A 17,216-nucleotide genomic window follows, 5' to 3' on the forward strand; every position below is an offset into this window, starting at 1 on the left:
GGTGTATGGAGCACGATCGTAAAAGGAAGCGTCTGGTAGGTACGGTGATCAGGACATCCGTAAAAATGCTTAATAAAATCGTATCGTTACACCATCTTTGACAACTTTATTCTTTAAGATTTCAACGGTAATCTTGTCTCGATTATCTCCCGCGAATGTTAATAGCACAACTTTGCGTCATTGTGTAGATATTTGTCTTGCTGCCTAATTTTACACTGTTATTTACCCTCCCCCTTCGCGTAATGGTAAACTGTCACTGTGACCCATTATTGTACATCGAAAATGGTAATCCCCAGTGTATCCCTCCTGTCTATACGGTCTAGCGAACACTCAGAATCGCCACTCGTGAGGTGGTCTCCGACATGTATGGCGCGGTGTACATAAACCATGGCCAGCTGAATGCACATTAACCGCATTATACTTTTACGATCATCCAGACCGCAGTAGCCAGAGAAAAAGCGGGCCTTACACATGCCATCATCACCTGGCTCACTCCGGGTACGGTGGCCCGAAAATGGGAAAGGTGGCTGATTAAAGTCGTCAACCGATGATGGGTTGCAATTGGACTGGGGGAAATGCAAACCGCACCCAACTGCTGAGTGTACTTTGATTGAACCAGTTGGTAATATGCAAATACTTTGAGTTTTGACTGTTCCTAAGGGTAATGTTAAGATCTCCAGATCGAGTGTTGACTTTGAATAGCGAGTGTTGAGAGTCATATCGCAATAAAAAGCAATTGTAACGAAGCGGCTCGGTGGTATATTGCTAAATGCATCGGCTCCTACAAGCCCGGATATGGATCGTTTCTTATGCGGGGATCGTCCTCGCATATAACGTACTTGACAAGTCCGCATTGAAATTGGTTCATGAAACACACCACCATACAGGAAGGAGGGATTTGCTGACGGTGGAGCTTTTTTCTGTGTTCACCTTCGAATATGTTGTTTGTGAACAGATTTGTAAACAGCAGCCAGCGATAATCAGTCCGCGTTATGCCCTTTTCACCAACTACACTCCCTCACCTTTACAGGAAGATATATGTTGTTTTGACTTGCGTCTGTGGCAGCTGAAGTTCCCATCACACTATTGGACTGTTTGGGCTAAGAATTTGCATGCCTCGTGCTTGCTAAATATGCGCGCGACGCCATACCTGAGCTAGTAGGAGCCCGACGTATGGTGTGGCAAAGAGGCAGTTTTGCTGGTTGTGTGCAATTTTTAATATGAAAATTACACTAAAATAGCTGCACCGCTTCAATGGTTCGAACAACAACATTGCACTCTGGCGTAATTCATAGTAGCCATCAGCCTCCTCTCCCCCTCCTTCATAGGTAAATACATAGTAACGCGAGGCTCCGCTCATAAGTAGGCTATGGGATGGCGGTGGTCTGAACGACTGACGGACGTAAAACTTCACACAAGCGGCAAGGAATAGGGCGCCGCGGTGCCGTGGGCAACCGTTTTGTACAAATTTATGTGAATTATCGGCAACTCGGTGACGATGTACTGGCAGCATGGATTTTTTTTATTTTTTACTGCCAAACTTCGGCCAATCGTTAGACTTCATTGACAAACGACCTCAGCAAACCATCCACCGTAGTATGCATACACAGCTCATGATCGATCGGTCACGATCAACATTACGGTTTCGGGGTCTGACGCCACTAAGCGCGCGAGGTGGCCGCTATGTGTGACTAAAAATAATCATCAGGTAGACAGCGGTAGTGGGAAGAACTCACTTGAAGCGGGCAAGCGGGGTTTTTTGTGGGGTTCATGTGTTGATGTTTTGCTGCGATTTGCTGGTACGCAAGGGAGGCTCGTCTGCTTTTGATCAACCTGTAAGGGGGCATACCCAGATGCAGGGGAAAAAAGCATAGTCGTAAGATAAATTTGCAATGCTTTACGGTTCGCTTTGTCCGAGGGGAACTATTTTTATCCGCGTTGCTTCACGTTATCCTGAAGAGTTTGGGCATGCAGATAGCTCAGGTATGGCGCCACTCCAGTGCCGTAGTTATTTTGGGAAAAGAAACATGTTGATGTTGATGCCAGTGCCTTTTTCCCCAATTGGTGTGCAGGAGGACTCATTTCTAGTGGAATGTTGTTGCGCAAAACATTCGATTGTGTTTGGGGCAGGTTAGGTTTTGGCCGTTCTCGTGTCGATCGTGAGATCGATGAGTTTGCAGCCCGTGTGCGTGATGTCTTTAGCGGATCTCCTTTCCAAAAAATACTGCCCCCTCCCCCCCGAGAAAAGCTGAAGGTCAGCGCTGCGGTATTGCATGTAATTAAAAGCAGTTTAATAAAAATGATGATGCACCGCACCACTGAGAAGTCAATCAAAAATGCTCTTGCCCCCCCCGAATTCGCCCGAAAAGGATCGTCACGGCGCGTTTTGATGGCTTTTACGTTTATGATGAGCAGACGCCGCTAAGGACGAAACGAGGTGCATTAGCGCAAAAGTAAGCTTAATTATTGTCGTATGACGTCGAAGGCCATCGCTCGAAGAACCGTGCCGGTGGTATGATCGTTATCGGGCTGACGATGAGGGAGGGGCTGGCGCCTAGGTGAGGGCGCATTGGGCATAGGGACCATCATCTATCAGTAGGCCGTGTTGTCCCTTGTGCTGCATCATGCATTCGGGTGGCTAAAATATTGCACGATCGATCGATGAAACAGCTGTTCCCCCTCATGCTCCAAGAAGGGCAAACCATTTTTGTACATTGAGTGGACGAACATGTCGCCTTCGCAGAGAGAGAGAGAGAGAGGGAGAGTATGGTGTATGTGCAGCGCGCCCGAGCCCACTAGCCATCGTTGGGTTTGGGGGGCTATAAATAACTCGCCAATCGGATAAATCACCATTCTGGCCAAGTGTTTTGTGGCCATTAGCGAGCAGAGACAAGCAATAACAAGAAGAAGAAGAAGGAGAAGAAGTAAACAGAAGGACCTTCTAGGCCCACTGGGGGGATTCCGCTTGCGAATTATAAATTTTAATGTCAAGCTTTTAAACGCACCAAACGCATACGACGAGACCTCGAGCTTTTTGGCCCTTTTTTGGACCCACCTAAGGCGACCAGGTAGAGCAGTACTGTGTTCCCTGACCAGGGGGCACTGTGGCCAGATGGTGCAGTCTGTCTGAAACGTGTCTGTGTGGTCAAGCACGATGCACCATCTTATCATCGCCCGTGGACGATTGAGTTGCGACGGTTCTATTCGTGTTACAGCGTGTCCACCAAAGCCCACCCGGACTGGGGATGTAGCTGATGGGGGAAAATCAACGATTGGAGGATGAATTGGGAGGTGCAACAAAAAAAAGGTGCCCCCGAGTGTCAATTGCTGCATTTAGGAACTGCTCGAAAATGCATCGATCCATCCGATCATGATGGTTGAGATGTGGAGGGCTCAGAGGGGTTGTTTGCGGTGCGGCCCAGAGCGAGAGAGAAAAGAGAGAAGCAATAACAAAAAATAAAATCAGTTGGATATATTGCTCTCACACATTATATGCACAGATTTAATTCATTCATTCGCCATATACGCCAACTGGAACAGGCCGTGTTTGTAGTGCTGAAGGTCGCGCCGCGCTCGCCCGCCATCGTAGTGTGGAATGGCTACGGCGCGGCCGGACGGGCGGTCACATCGGTTACATCGTCGCCGTCGTTGCCACCGCCCCACTGGGGAACCTCTTTACGAGTCGATGAGTTTGCCCCCTCCCCCCCGCCCCCTCTGGCTGGCCATCGTCGGCCTGCCCCGCGTAGTTGTGACCATCTGTCTCGGAAGGCAGAGATTTCCGTTCAGGAGAGGAGAACCCTTTTTTCTCGGGCACCGATCGAGATGAGTGATCTCTTCGCACGCACTTCCTCATTGGTTCGTCGCGAACGACGTCGAGCTCTTGAGCGGAAAGAGTGCTGCTCTGTTTAATTGTATTTCCCGAAAGATGGGAAGAAAGATGTCAAAGCTCATGCAGGTACCATGGTACTGCTTAGTTTACCATTTTATCATACAATAAGCTCGGTTACGATCAGCTGCTCTACAAGTTACGGCCAAAGTGTTTTGTAGAACAAATAGAGTAAACGATCTTGCCTCACAGCAAGCCACCCGAAAGCGGCTCAACGGGCGGGCGTGTACATCATAAGTGGGCGATAGGGAGCTCGCTATTAATTAGAAAAAATGTCCATCATTAAATGCAGCTTCCCAGCTCGGGCGGGGGGTAGCTTGCAGCCGTTGGGGACGTGGATTGGTTGGAGCGAGGCAGTTTAATTGTATGCATTTGCAACAAACTGCAATCGCATACGCCAGCACTGTGCGTAGTTTTGTTTTAAACGTTGCGATTAACGTTACGCACGTGGGGTTGATGTTTGGCCGCAGGTAACGTTGCAGCAACGGCATCAATCTTATTACTCCCGTTGAAGTTTATGATGCAGTTTATGTCGTTTATCTTTGTTTGGTAAGGGAAGTTGGTGAAGATGAATATTGCATTTGTTCGTAAAAAGCACGACACAGATGGATTTTGTCTGGTCTGGATCGTGTATCGTGTTTAATGTTAATATTAACTAAAAATAATGTTATCTTACTATACTAAACAGCTAAGATTGTACACCTGATATCGAATCATCTTCATCATATTAACTAAAAATAATGTTATCTTACTATACTAAACAGCTAAGATTGTACACCTGATATCGAATCATCTTCCATCTGCTATACCTATACTAAGGTTAAGCTGTGTCATTGGACTTACACACCCCAAAAAACGCCTTCCCTTATCTTCCCCTAACTGTTCAAAGGTTGTAGTAACATGTTGCGTGTGCAGTGTGCTTAGAAGATCCTGCGTCAGTGTGTATCATGCTATCATGCCAACATCGGAAAGCACGAGATGCCACCATAAACGTGGTGTGGTGCGCACCGACTGTAGCGCAAACCCCCGCCAAACCACAAACCTTCAACAACGGCGTCATGTACCAAAACAAACGCAAACGCAGTGATAATCGGATCATTCAATATCGTGCCGATTGGGCTGTCTCGCAGTACCTTCGCATGTGATTTTTCCCCTTTTCCTATGTCTTTGTTTTTTAGCTTTCCTTGCCCTGCACTCTCGGTTGCGCTTTGATTTCTGAAGAGATTCACGTTCTACTGATAGACACGGTGGAAACGTTTCGATGACGCCACAGTTTGCTTTTTAGGGCTCGGTCAGCTTGGCAGCAGCTTGGGAGGTTTTGCCAATCGTCCGATAACACTCAACCGGCAGCGGGTTACAGTTTGACGTCATACTGGCGCATGTCGAAACGCGCTACCTAAGTCCAAGCGCAGAGATATTGTGGATCTGCACTGGCAAAGGTGCTAGTCCATCACAGACAGTTGGTTGGTACCGGGCGCACTGGGCCCCATTCTGTGCCAGGGTATCAACATCTCGGTGGCCTGTGCGAGTGTATCTATTTTGTTAATTGAACCCTATAAAAAACACGGAAAAGGGGTGTCTTCCAGTGAGTAATCGAATGGCGTCGGGAATTGTTTTGATCGTCCGACTTCGATGCCGTCTTTGCCGAGGGGAGTTGAGTTCATACATTTTCGATAACACGGGGGGTGGGGGGGTATTTGCGCTCCAAAGTTGAGGTGTGTGTCTATGGTTGTGATAAGACTGATAAAACGACTGCGATTGACTTACTGTGAGCCATCGGTTTGGATCTGTCTGAACTGCTGATTGGTCTTCGATTTCTTCATTAATAAATGGTTGTACAGGAAACACTGCTTCTTTTCATCAACCATGTAGTAGTTGGATGTTATAAAGACACTCCAGGAATTTCAAAACCTGGACCTTGAAAAAGAAAATAGTTCCCCCCACTGGTCGGAGACGCGTTACTCATCGTTTCTCCCCCATTAGGGACAGGAAGCAACGATCGGCTTGTTCATTGACAACCCACAAAAGATACCACATGGTTTCGGCAAAAATTCCACATGCAAAGCCAAAAGGATCGCCAGATGATCGCTCCAACTCCACGGTGTAGCAATACGCACTATGACGGAAGGGCAGAGGAGAGCACACACAGAGTACGGGAGTCCCACACGTCCCACAAGAGCCGATCAGCAGCAGCAGCAGCAGCAGCCGATCTCAACCAGCCTCCGTTTTGAGTCGCCGTCGAGTCGGTGAGCATGCGTCACGTTTCTCGCGAGAGACGTGTGCGGCCGCGCGGTCCAAAGGTCCAGAGCGTGAGCGTGAGAGAGCGCCGTACGATCCGCACCGTGCGTGCGGGTGTGTGTGTGTGTTTCGAGCTCGAGAACCCTGCACACCAGCGGCGGGTCGATTCCGCAGCACGGCCAGCGACTATTAGTTTGCTTCGAACCGTCGGCGCGATCAGCTCTAGAGGGCAGTAGTAGCTCGCGTAAACCCCTGAGGAACTGAGCAGCGGAACCGCCACCACACCAACCGAACCTGGCTGGCGGGAACGGCATACTTCCGATCGAAGAGCCCTGTTGCAAGGGCGCCAGAGGTGGCACCCCCATCGTCGGAGGGGTTTCCGTGTTTGCTATACGAACGTTAAATAGCAGAGCAAGTACGTAGGAAAGTGACAAACATGATCGTTAGGTTCGGTGGTTCTTTGAATCCTCACCACGCGGTGAGATGATTGCAGAGTGCGTTTGTGCGATCGTGTCTGTGTGTTTGTGTGTGACAGTAAAATTTTGAAAAAAAACGTGAAGGTAACTCCCTAGTGATCCAGTAGGCGAGCCTCTTAAGCCCTTCTCGATTGGGGCGTTTTTCATGCGTTAGGAAAAGTGCTCGAAAACTCGAATCGTAGCGTGCTGTGTGAGTGTGTTTTGACCAGGATTATCAAACACACACACAAAAAGTGCAAACGCAGTGCTGGATATTAGAACAGTTAAAAAGTGCGACAAGTGATAAAAGTGTGGGAAATAACACGTAAAAGTAAGTGAAATGTTAGGCGAATTCTATGTAAATCCGTTGAAAAAGTTGAGTAATACATTGGGGTAGCAAACGACAGGACCAGATCTCGAAATCGCCTTTGCGAAGTAAAACTGTCACTTGCCAGACAGTTACCGCTGGAAGGAAGGCAAACGGGCACACACACACACACATGAAATCTCCACGCAGCTTTCCTCCAAACACTGGTAGGTCTGGCTGGAGTGGAGGTTCTTAGGTCCCCCCGCGGTTTGCAAAACTTCACATACCAAACGGGAGACCTGCTGCACCAAGCGCCCAGGCCCAAATGAGTGGACCCGTGGTGTGTGTCCACCTGCCATCTTAATAGCAACAGCACACAAAAAAAAGACACTAGGGGACACACAAAAGCAAGCGGCCTGGGTGGGTTGTGTTGGCTTTCGTCCCACAACATATCCCGCGCGCGCGCGAAATCGTACCAAGGTTTGATCGTATTTGAATTTTTATGACTTCGTCGCCAATCGGTGGGTTTTTAGTTTTTGTTTCTGCTTCCCTGTGGCTTCGTCATCCGGGAGAACTGCACCAGCCAGTTCGGTTGTCCACTTTTCATGGTCAAACGGTGCGGGCTGAGGGCTGGAAGAGTTTCGTTTGGGGTTTTTTTGTTGTTGCTGTAACGTTGCTGTTGATGAAAAATGAAATGTGTTTATTTTGGTAGAAAGATATCGGGGCGGGAAAGGATTAGCGGGTAATCTTCACTTTTATCCCTTTTCTACATATGTGTGTGTGTGTGTGTGTGTGTGCTTGATGTATGTTCATTTCCTGCCCGAAATGAGTCCTATCTTTTCAGTGTGGGGAAAGATTTTTAATGCCGCTAATCTCTGCTTCGGTAAGTCAGGACTAGATAGAGCCTTCTGGTTGGTAGCAGGCGCTAGTAGCGACACTTACATGCAAACCATTACAAGGTGGTTTCAATCCAAAAATAAAAACAAACCACCCCTCGCTCCAATCCTATCGAAACCAATCCACCCACGGTGTATGGACGGCTGTTTCAAGCAGAAACTACTTTTTGCATCAGGTTTCCCTCTATTTGTGCAAATGCAGCTCGCTCGGATACGCTCGGTTTCGTGAACAGTTGCTGAGGCGTTAGGTTTTGCACAAGATAAATGAACATTCATCAGAACCATCTACACCCTGCCGAGCTTTTAAGTGCAGCCCCAACTGCTTGCTATTGAAATTAATGACAAACAGTAAAACGAAATGTGTCGTTATTTTTTTTGTTCAAAGACGGTTCTCATCGCTTAGTTTAAAATAAAAAAAAGAGCCGTTTCCTTTTTGTCTTCTTTGCTCACCCTACTCGCGCCACATTCCTTAAGGACACTCAGTAAAACGATCGATTTAAATTCGGGTTTACCATAAACACGAGTTTGGGGCGATTTTGCGCAGACAATTAATTGAAATTTATCACCACAACACTGCTCGGTTTGTGGTTAATGGTGCTGTTGGAACTGGGTGGACGTTTCGAGAGCGATGCAGAACCATTTCCCAGTAACAGTCGATCGTCTGTTTTTGGAGGTGTTGAAAACCAAAGTATCCACATATCCACCGCTAAGAAGAGATATCGATATGATTCAGCGATAAACGAGCGGACGAACGCAAGTGATCTTCCTGCTATCGATGCAATGTGGTTAAACCGTTTTCGAACGGAATCGTATCGGTTTGCGCACCGGCGTAACCGCAATCGAGAGGGTGTTAAAGGTGCTACGGCGATAATGCTCACTGAAGATTGACTTCTCAAGATCATATCTGATGAGGTGTTCGCTCGGTGGATTATACTGCTCGCAGTGCAGCGCACATTTGTATCAGATAAATGGGTTTAATATCACCCGCCAAGACGGGGGGTGACTACAGGGAAACCAAACACAAAAGGACACAGATATACAACATATAACTTCACTGACATTGGCCAGACACTACACCAAAATGGCTGCACTGGTAAATTGGTTTTATGTATGATAAAAGGGAAAAGGGGCAAAAAACGGAAAACAACGAACACACAATTTTTACAATCGTTTTGCTACATTTAGCTTCCAATTTACGTCCAACGATTCCATTTTTCGATTCCCCACGAAACGAAATGTGCACTGAATGAAATCATTTTTTTTCTTCCTGCTCTCCACCATTATCCGGTGATGAATGTAGTGTTTTGTTGTTTTCGGTACACCATTTCCTTTACCTTTACGAGCTTTTGTATCCGCTTTCCTTTCCACCACGCGCGCAGGGATGCAAAGCGAAATTCGAGAGGTATGTGTAACCCTGTCCAATTCCGCTTCCCATATTGAAGTCTCGGGTCGGGTCCTCCTAAAGCGGTCCGGAGTCTGATGCTTTGATGCATTTTGGCAACCGGAATGGATTAACGATTTGCAGTGATTTATTGCAAGTTCGAATTTCATTAAGCGGAAGCATGTCGGCGGGTTTTGCTTTGCGAGGGCATTGTTGGGGGAGTTTGTGACCCAGCATGTTAACGGGATTTGTCGGGAAACAACGGGAAGGAACAAAATTGTGTTTGATTACGATACAATAAAACAAACGAAGGTAGCATGATAAACGAAAGGTTTATGCCCGGTGTAGATTGAATGCACACGCGGCGGCGGGTACATGTAATCCAATTAACAGCGATACAATGCAATCTCCAGTGCTTGGTGTAAGTGGGTCAACCGGGGTTTGGGGAGCGGGCTTTTTGATCGATCAACGTTGCACCACAGGTGATCTTTCCTTGCGCTTTATCTCTCTACAGCACTTCACTCATGAATTCCAACAAGAATTGTTCCGCATCTCCCTGGTGGTTCTAGCGAGTGGAAGAGCTAATTACGCTAGAATCACGCAATTCGGAAGATCGCTGCGTGTCGTGAACAGTTAGCGGGTTATAAATCATTCTTGTTCGTGTGCGGAATAATTAACGACCGGATCGATACTAAATGAAAGAAATGAAGCATCATAAACTGCTAGATGAAACCTACCAAAGATCCAGCATTGCCCTAGCGACCCAGGTCTGGGTGCTATATTCTGAATCCTGAACCGACTGGGCGTCTCTGTAGAACCCGCCGAATAGAATGTTTTAGATAGTATGCTCGTGTCATAAAGTATCAGCGATCAGCGCGCAAGGCATTGTGTTGGATGCTCCAAAGTCTTTAGGGTTGCTAGACATTTTAAGATCTCCCTCTGCTCCTTCTTGGATTGTACAGTCTACAACAAAGGAATGCTTCACCCGATCGATCAACAGTTCCGGCGCCCGCACAGGCATTAAAGGAGAAGCTAGCTATAAAATCGTACATTGACCGCCTTTTCTATGATTCCTTGTGCCAGTCAATCGAGTCAGAGACAACCAACCCAGCGCTGGGAGCACCCAAATTGCAGGGGCACCCAAAACAAAAACCCCCGGTTCCCCGTCTATCGTCTCACTGCCAGCGACACGTTGGGCGCCACTCGCTTCCATTTGGGGCAGAGTTCGGGGTTGGATCGTCATAAAACCGCACATTTACTACGTGATAATAATACCATATCGAGCGGTAGAGTGGCCACGGATCCGAAACATCCGCATGTATGGCTTTGCCACTTGCGGGGAGAGGAGAAGCGGGTGCTTAGGACAGTTTAGGGCTGCACAAGTTGGTTGGTTTACGACGAGTAGACCAATTAAATCGATTGGTGACAAACCCGAAGTACGGTGCTTGGGTTTATAAACATATGGACAGCGATGCGTTTGTGTGTCTTAACGAATGTGGTTATCTTGCTCACATGGCCATCATCCTATGATGTTTCTTTGTTTATGATGACGTAGAACGTTCTTTTTGGGAAGCAGTAATTCTTCAAAATATTAATTAAGGAAGAACGAAGAAGCGATCCTTTATTAAGACGGTCTTGTTGCAACAAGACGCAAAGGATCTAGCTGCACCGGTTCTTTCCAGATCTTATTATCTCGCCTAATTAATCGAAGGGTTTCCTAATGATCGATTCCAACGGTGTCTCCCTCACCTTCAGTCATCCCACCTTTATGATAGCCGAGGCGAGAATCTCGCTTTGCTGAAATGATATGTTTATGGTTAGCGGGGATGTGCATCGGGTTGAACATCACCTTCCGCCGTCTGGTTCGTATTAAAAACTCATTTCCTTAATTGAAAGGTTTCTGATCCAGGGCGGCAAAGATCCAACGCGATCGCAAGCCACCATCGATCGAGCCACAAATTCTCAGAGCTTACACCTTTGGCAGTGTGCAGCGTGTTTGAAACCGTTGATTATGAGTGGTCAAACAAAAAAAAACACACACACACACATTAATGATAACTTTGTTGTTTCTTTGCTCCGTTTTCTGCAGGCTCCTACACGGTGACGCAGTTGAGAATCATCGGGTGCGGAAGACTTTACGACTGCCACTGCACTCCTTCGCAATCTGATCCCCGAAGGTGGCTGCCAGAAACTGGCAAATCCATTAACGTTTGAATTGCTCTACGTATTCGGTGAAACCGATCCCGACCGATCGATTGTGCACAGATCGTTCGTGCCCGGGTCGAACACGTCGTTGCGCTTGATCGGCTGGCTGCTGGCGCCGCCATCGCTGAAGCCGTTTGAATGTTTGTTTTGCTTAATTGTTATTTGTCTCTGTTTAATTAATAATTACTCCACGCCCGTATAAGGGTAAGCTCAAGTGTTCTCGTGATACGGTGGAAGAGACGAAAAAACAAGCATAACACAAAAGTGCAAAACGTACTTGAGAGCAGCAAAAGTCAACGGAACGTCGTCCTTACGGACGTAAGAACGCAAAATATTTTTCGACCTCCAAAAAAGAGTGAAGCGAGTTCGTGCGCGCTCCTTCGACACACAGGTTTGCTGCACTGTTTAAATCTTGAAAGTGTTCTTCAAAAAGTTCAATGGTAGGATTACGGGTTTGAACCTCAAAAGTGCCTCCTCAACGTTTCCTAAACCCACCCGAGCGAGTGAATGAGAGTGTTTTCAGTGGAGTGTAATAAAGAAAAAAGAAACGAAGAATTACCTTAAACGTTGTGACACCTCATCGTTCCCTTGACGGCTGTCAAAGCAAAACACGGCACGGGCGAAAGAGCTCAGTCAGTGGCGGCGAGGAGCGTAAAAAAAGCGTGTTACTCGTGACCAAAGTGCCGTAACGAAATAGTGCGTGTGTCGGAAGTACGACCCAGCGTGCCTGTTACCTCGATATCCCCTGTGCACTTTGTTTTCGGAAGCGGAAACGGAGCCAGCAGCAACAGCACCAGTGCAGCGCAACGTACGACACAGCTCAATCAACAGAACGGACGGGACACTGAGTACTCAACCGAATGTCACCGTCCTAATGAGCGGAATTAACCGTTGAAGGTAGGCCAAAACGGGGTACATGAAGTATGCAAATTTAGACACGTATGCTTTCGGGTCTTCGGACCGGATTTGGGAGTACTTCCGCTGACGTGGGTCTCCCCAGTCCCCGTTTGCCGCGTGGGTGTGCCTTTTTCTTCTTCGGGGTCTTTCACTCTACCTAACGCAACACCTACGGTGGCGGGTACAGGACAGGTACGGTGGAACCGACGAACTGTGAAGGTGACAACACGTTCTCCTATCATAGCGAACTGGGACGCAAGTGTTTCTGTACAGTTACCCGAAGTAGGTTCCTGCCAGACAGCGCAATACTAAGTTAGAATCGAATATCTTTAATTTCAATTGACGGAAGGCGGCTTCATGTTCGTGATCTGATTGTTGCGAGTGCTGTTTCGTCTATTCTGTAAATCTCATTTGAATGATAAATAAACCGTGTGAGACAGCAGTGACTTAAGGCTGCAGCAGGCTTTGTCCAGACTGTTCGTCTGCAGGCAGGCTGCTGCTGCCCCCTGCTAGGGGTTGGAGGATGCAGAGTGAAAAAGCAAAACTGGTAAACTGGTCATTGCCCTCCACTGATTGGGGTCAATGTTTTCGGGAAGCGCTAAAGATGTGCAGTGAAATGTGTTTTGACAGTGACAGTGTTGCTTAATGTCTCGTTTTAACAACACAACTTGTTGAAGTTCGTTGCTGTCCTATCGGCCAATGTGACAATCGTGCTTAAATGGAGTGTTTCGCTGCTAAATGCATGTTAAATGAGCGATCAATTGAAGCTGCACGGAATGGCTGAAACTCTGGGATTGTTTTTTGTAGATCTTCCTGAAGCTGATGTCTAGAATTAGATTAGTCATTCTGCGCCCACCGCATTCGATTTAATCGAATGCCCATTACCTTGCTGTCGATGCATAATTGGTCTCTTATGTAATGATGGACGAATGCCACTTTATCCGCCTCTCCCAAAAGTAAATGTAACCGTCCCGTACAGCAATTGTCATTCGAAAAGGAGCAGCCTCATTATTCATTCATGTTTTTCTTTCCGAACTGTAGGATTAAGCCCGCTGCTACAGCAATCCCATGATGGTGTGTGCGTGCGTGTTTGGTTTCGATTGGGTATGAATATGGAAAATTGATATTAGTCATAATAACACCCGTGTATTGCGCGTGCGATTGTAAGTCGTACCCTTTATGCTGTGGCTTCTTCTCTCCCTAAATAGCTCTTCAAATCGTTCGGCGTTTATGTTAATGGTTTATTATTTTTTACACCCCAAAACCGTGGGCGTTTTGTAGCCTATCGCACCGGGCTCCGCTCGCTGTACGGAAATCATTTGCCATCGGCCTCCAGGTGGTTGGCTGTCGATTGGGCAGATTTCCTGCAAAACCCGGTGAGAAATGATCGAATGTTAACGAACGGAACCAATCAATTGAAGTGTTTGGAACGATTTGTTACGATCGTCGTTGGCGGATCCTTCATCTGGCTGGTCGGTTCCCAGAGCACAGTGTCTTGTTTGAGGGAGGTTTATTGGACGCTGCATACATTCTTGAGATCTGTTTTTAGATCTGTACACTGAAGCTGTTGTTATGTTAAGGCCAGTATTGTATACCACCCACCAGAAGCCAGCACGCCATTCCGGCCGGTCGGTTCCAACGATGGTGGTCCAGGGCGATCAATTCTTCCCTAATCGGGTTACCTTTTCGGGAACCGCCTTATGGCGTCTAGTGGACGGGCTAGCTAACTTATGGGGCTAGCGCTAATAACTAAACAGCGCAAAACGCAACGGCCGAACGATGCGGATGATGAAGTTCATCACATTAGCAAACCGGCAGCAAAGATCACGGAACCGAACACGGGCCAGACCTCTTCGCAGGGATGTGTCTTGGCTAATTGTGGTTGATTTATGCATGCTGACAGCGGGTGCCTACTTCCTTTGGCGATTCAGCCGGCGAGGATCACCTCGGTGCTGGAGTAAGAGGCTGGTTGTAACGACAACAGACGCTGGTCGTAGCTGGAACGCTACTGCGAGGATAACTGCTAATGGCTTCGGGGCGGAAAAAAAGCAAATGTACCGAAGCATGCATAACCCTTTTGCCTGTAGCTGCGAACCGTCGCGCGCATTGGAATTCCTGAGGGGCGTGAGAATTTACGAGCCCTCAGCGGGTCTCATATCGAGCATGTGCCAATATATCGATGGTTTGATGCATAAATAATGCACCACGTGATGGTGTCTTGCGATCAATCTAGGACACGTTGCGGGAGTATCTTGCCCCGGACTGGGTTTTTCTGCGAAAATCTCCTACCGTAGCACCTGACTTGATTGAACACATGCACACACAGACACGCTTCCTCCATTGGCTACAGGTATATTTTATTAATATTCATATATATAGAATAAATCGTTGAGGGTTGTTTCTTGGAAATCACTTCTCTGCGAGATTGCGCATGAAGGAGAGCAAAAAAAAAAAACTGCCCCAAGGTACGATATGTCGTTTTGCCAATGAATGGATGAGATTTGGAATGGGGCATGTTTTGCAATATTTCATAACCACAAACAGCATTATTCACAGCACGAACTACTACCCAGGTCCGTGCTGACATGCAGGCAAATGGAGGTAAATGGAATAATAATTCCGGACCAACCGTCTCGAGGGAGCGGGAGGGAGAGAGATTCCAGACATTGTACTATTGCGGGATCCGATTACCTTACTCGATGGGGGTGATAACTTACTCGATTTTCAATTAGCGTGTGTGTGTGCTTCTCGAGTTGTTATTTCATTCTTATAGCCCATTCAATAAATTCTCACTTATTGAGCAAAATAGCTTCGGTTGAGTGCAGCATGCAAATGCATACACAGCAATTGATCACGGTGTCATTTGATTAAGCTCATGATGGAGGTGTAAAACGAAGTGTTTGGATATCATGCTTTTGTTTGTATACATTCAGGTCGGAATGAGGGTTGCAGTGTATTGCTTTGTGAAGCACACAAGGTCAACAGGGATCTTTTCTCCATATTCTATACCATGTTGCTCTATACCATGTAACTTATTTTCTTACTGGATACTGCTGGATAATGTTCTGAATCTCCGGAGGCTACAACAGACCCCCTTACCAACGGTAATCGGTATCTCACCATCTCACAACACCGTCACCGAACCGTTTGAAGTGTGCCGTTTCTTTCATCACTATTCGCCATCACATTGCACCACGAATCGCAGCCAGCATATTGAACGATCCATGCTGACACACACACCACCCGCCAGTTATTGCGTTGGGACGCGAACCAAACCAGCATCGATCATCGGACATGTTAAGCGGTTAAGTTACAACGACCTTTGCCGGTATGATCGAAACCTGTCATTTTGTCCACATTGCGCACCGATCATGAGGTGCGGAAAAAATAAAACAAAACTCCTCCAGCCCGAATCTGTGGCAGATTAAGCAACTGTTCGCGATGCCAGATTTTAGAGTGGAAGGGACGACGGGGAGTGGACTGAATAAAATAAAAATCATCATACCATCATTCGCCCACCGACCCAGCTAGCCACACACCCATGGGAAGAAGGACACGTACAACAATGTGGCCGGTTGTCTTACGGTGTGTCGTTGATTTTTTTTTGTGTTTTGGTTTTGTTGGTGGCCTCGGACGATAAACCGCCAACGCATCGTGTTTTGCCATTGACACGCGGGAGGGGATGTGTGTTCTGTGAGCTGAGCATTAGGTTCTCGGGTTTTGCCGTACCTTTCAGTGTGCAAAGCAGTGAGACTTTAGTGTTTCTTTTCTTCGCAAAGGTTTGTGGTGAAAATTTAAAAATGATCACCAGGCTACGAATGATTCATTGCGCACCCGCAACCGCTGACCAAGGGGGTGAAGGTTTACGCGATTGTGTGTGTGTGTGTGTTGAAGTTTTAGAAGAACCCAACGGAAGAAAACAATCGATAATTTCTTGAAAAGATCCACACTGACACACCGGAGCCCGAAAACGGTCCGGCTGGCTTTAGCATTTTGACGGCTTGCTTCGACGTTCGACCCGGTCGCTGGCGGTGTTGTGCGTGGGCGCGATCGAGTGGTTCTTTTTTGATTTTCTTCACCGCACTCCCATTTTCGGACTGGCACACCAAAACCATCGACCATCCCTGTCATCGGCGTCGTCGTCAGCGGTGTCCGGTCAGAAGGGATCCCGGGTTGCTGCAGATACTCATGTGCAGACATTTGCTCAGCTACCTCAATCTCCGCGGTTTGAAGTTGATTGTTCCAGCCGAAGGTGTGGTGTGATCGCATATCTAACACCTTACTCTTTGAGGGGCGTACGGCGTTTCTTGAGACACTGAATGGCTCTGAAGTCGCACTCCCTGTTTCATGCAATGCTCGCTTCACGTTGAAGCTTGATCGTTAAGCAAGTTGAAATTTCGGCAACATCTCCAACCACAGCATTGTGCATGCGATCATGTTTCGTCCGTTTGCAGGCGTTGGCGTTGGATCAGAATGAGTCAGAACAGTTCTTGGCGTGTCGGGCTTTAGCTCCCGGATCCCGAAGTGTGGGACACGAGGACTGAAAATTTGTGAAATCAATTTTGGCACAACTTTAGCAAACAGATCGATGGCATGGATCGATCGATCGAAGGCCTCCGAGGTCCGATTTGCAGCTAACCGTACCCAATGAGTCGATGATTTTATGACTCTCGAAACACGCCGAACACAGCAAAACAGCGCGTTAAGCGAGTTCACCGATTTATAAGAGCTATAAATTTAGTCCCGCTAATAACTGACCGATTGTTTCAACGTTCCGGGTGTTGGCTGGCAGGCTCCGGCTGATTTGCGATCGAACTTGATGGTTTGATAATGATGTTGCCGTTGATGGAGTTTGTTAGGATAATGGTTTTAGCGGTAAAGTCGGCACAGTTTTGTTTCTTGGTTTCTTTGTATGCAAATCGACCGATCCCTCCTTCTTGCTAGACATTTG

General features: G+C 47.3%; 1 protein-coding gene across 2 annotated transcripts in view; it reads left to right on the plus strand.

Annotated features, from left to right (window-relative positions):
• Nucleotides 1-6,309: 6,309 nt before the first annotated feature.
• Nucleotides 6,310-17,216, plus strand: part of LOC1281209 (uncharacterized) — a 53,253-nt gene continuing 42,346 nt past the window's right edge. For both annotated transcript variants that reach the window (XM_061646329.1, XM_061646330.1), the window contains exons 1-2: nt 6,310-6,910; nt 11,253-12,265. The gene's annotated coding sequence lies outside the window, so the exon portion shown is untranslated. The remainder of the gene's footprint in view (nt 6,911-11,252; nt 12,266-17,216) is intronic.

Source organism: Anopheles gambiae, chromosome 2, assembly GCF_943734735.2.
Source record: "Anopheles gambiae chromosome 2, idAnoGambNW_F1_1, whole genome shotgun sequence".
Lineage (NCBI taxonomy): Eukaryota > Metazoa > Arthropoda > Insecta > Diptera > Culicidae > Anopheles > Anopheles gambiae.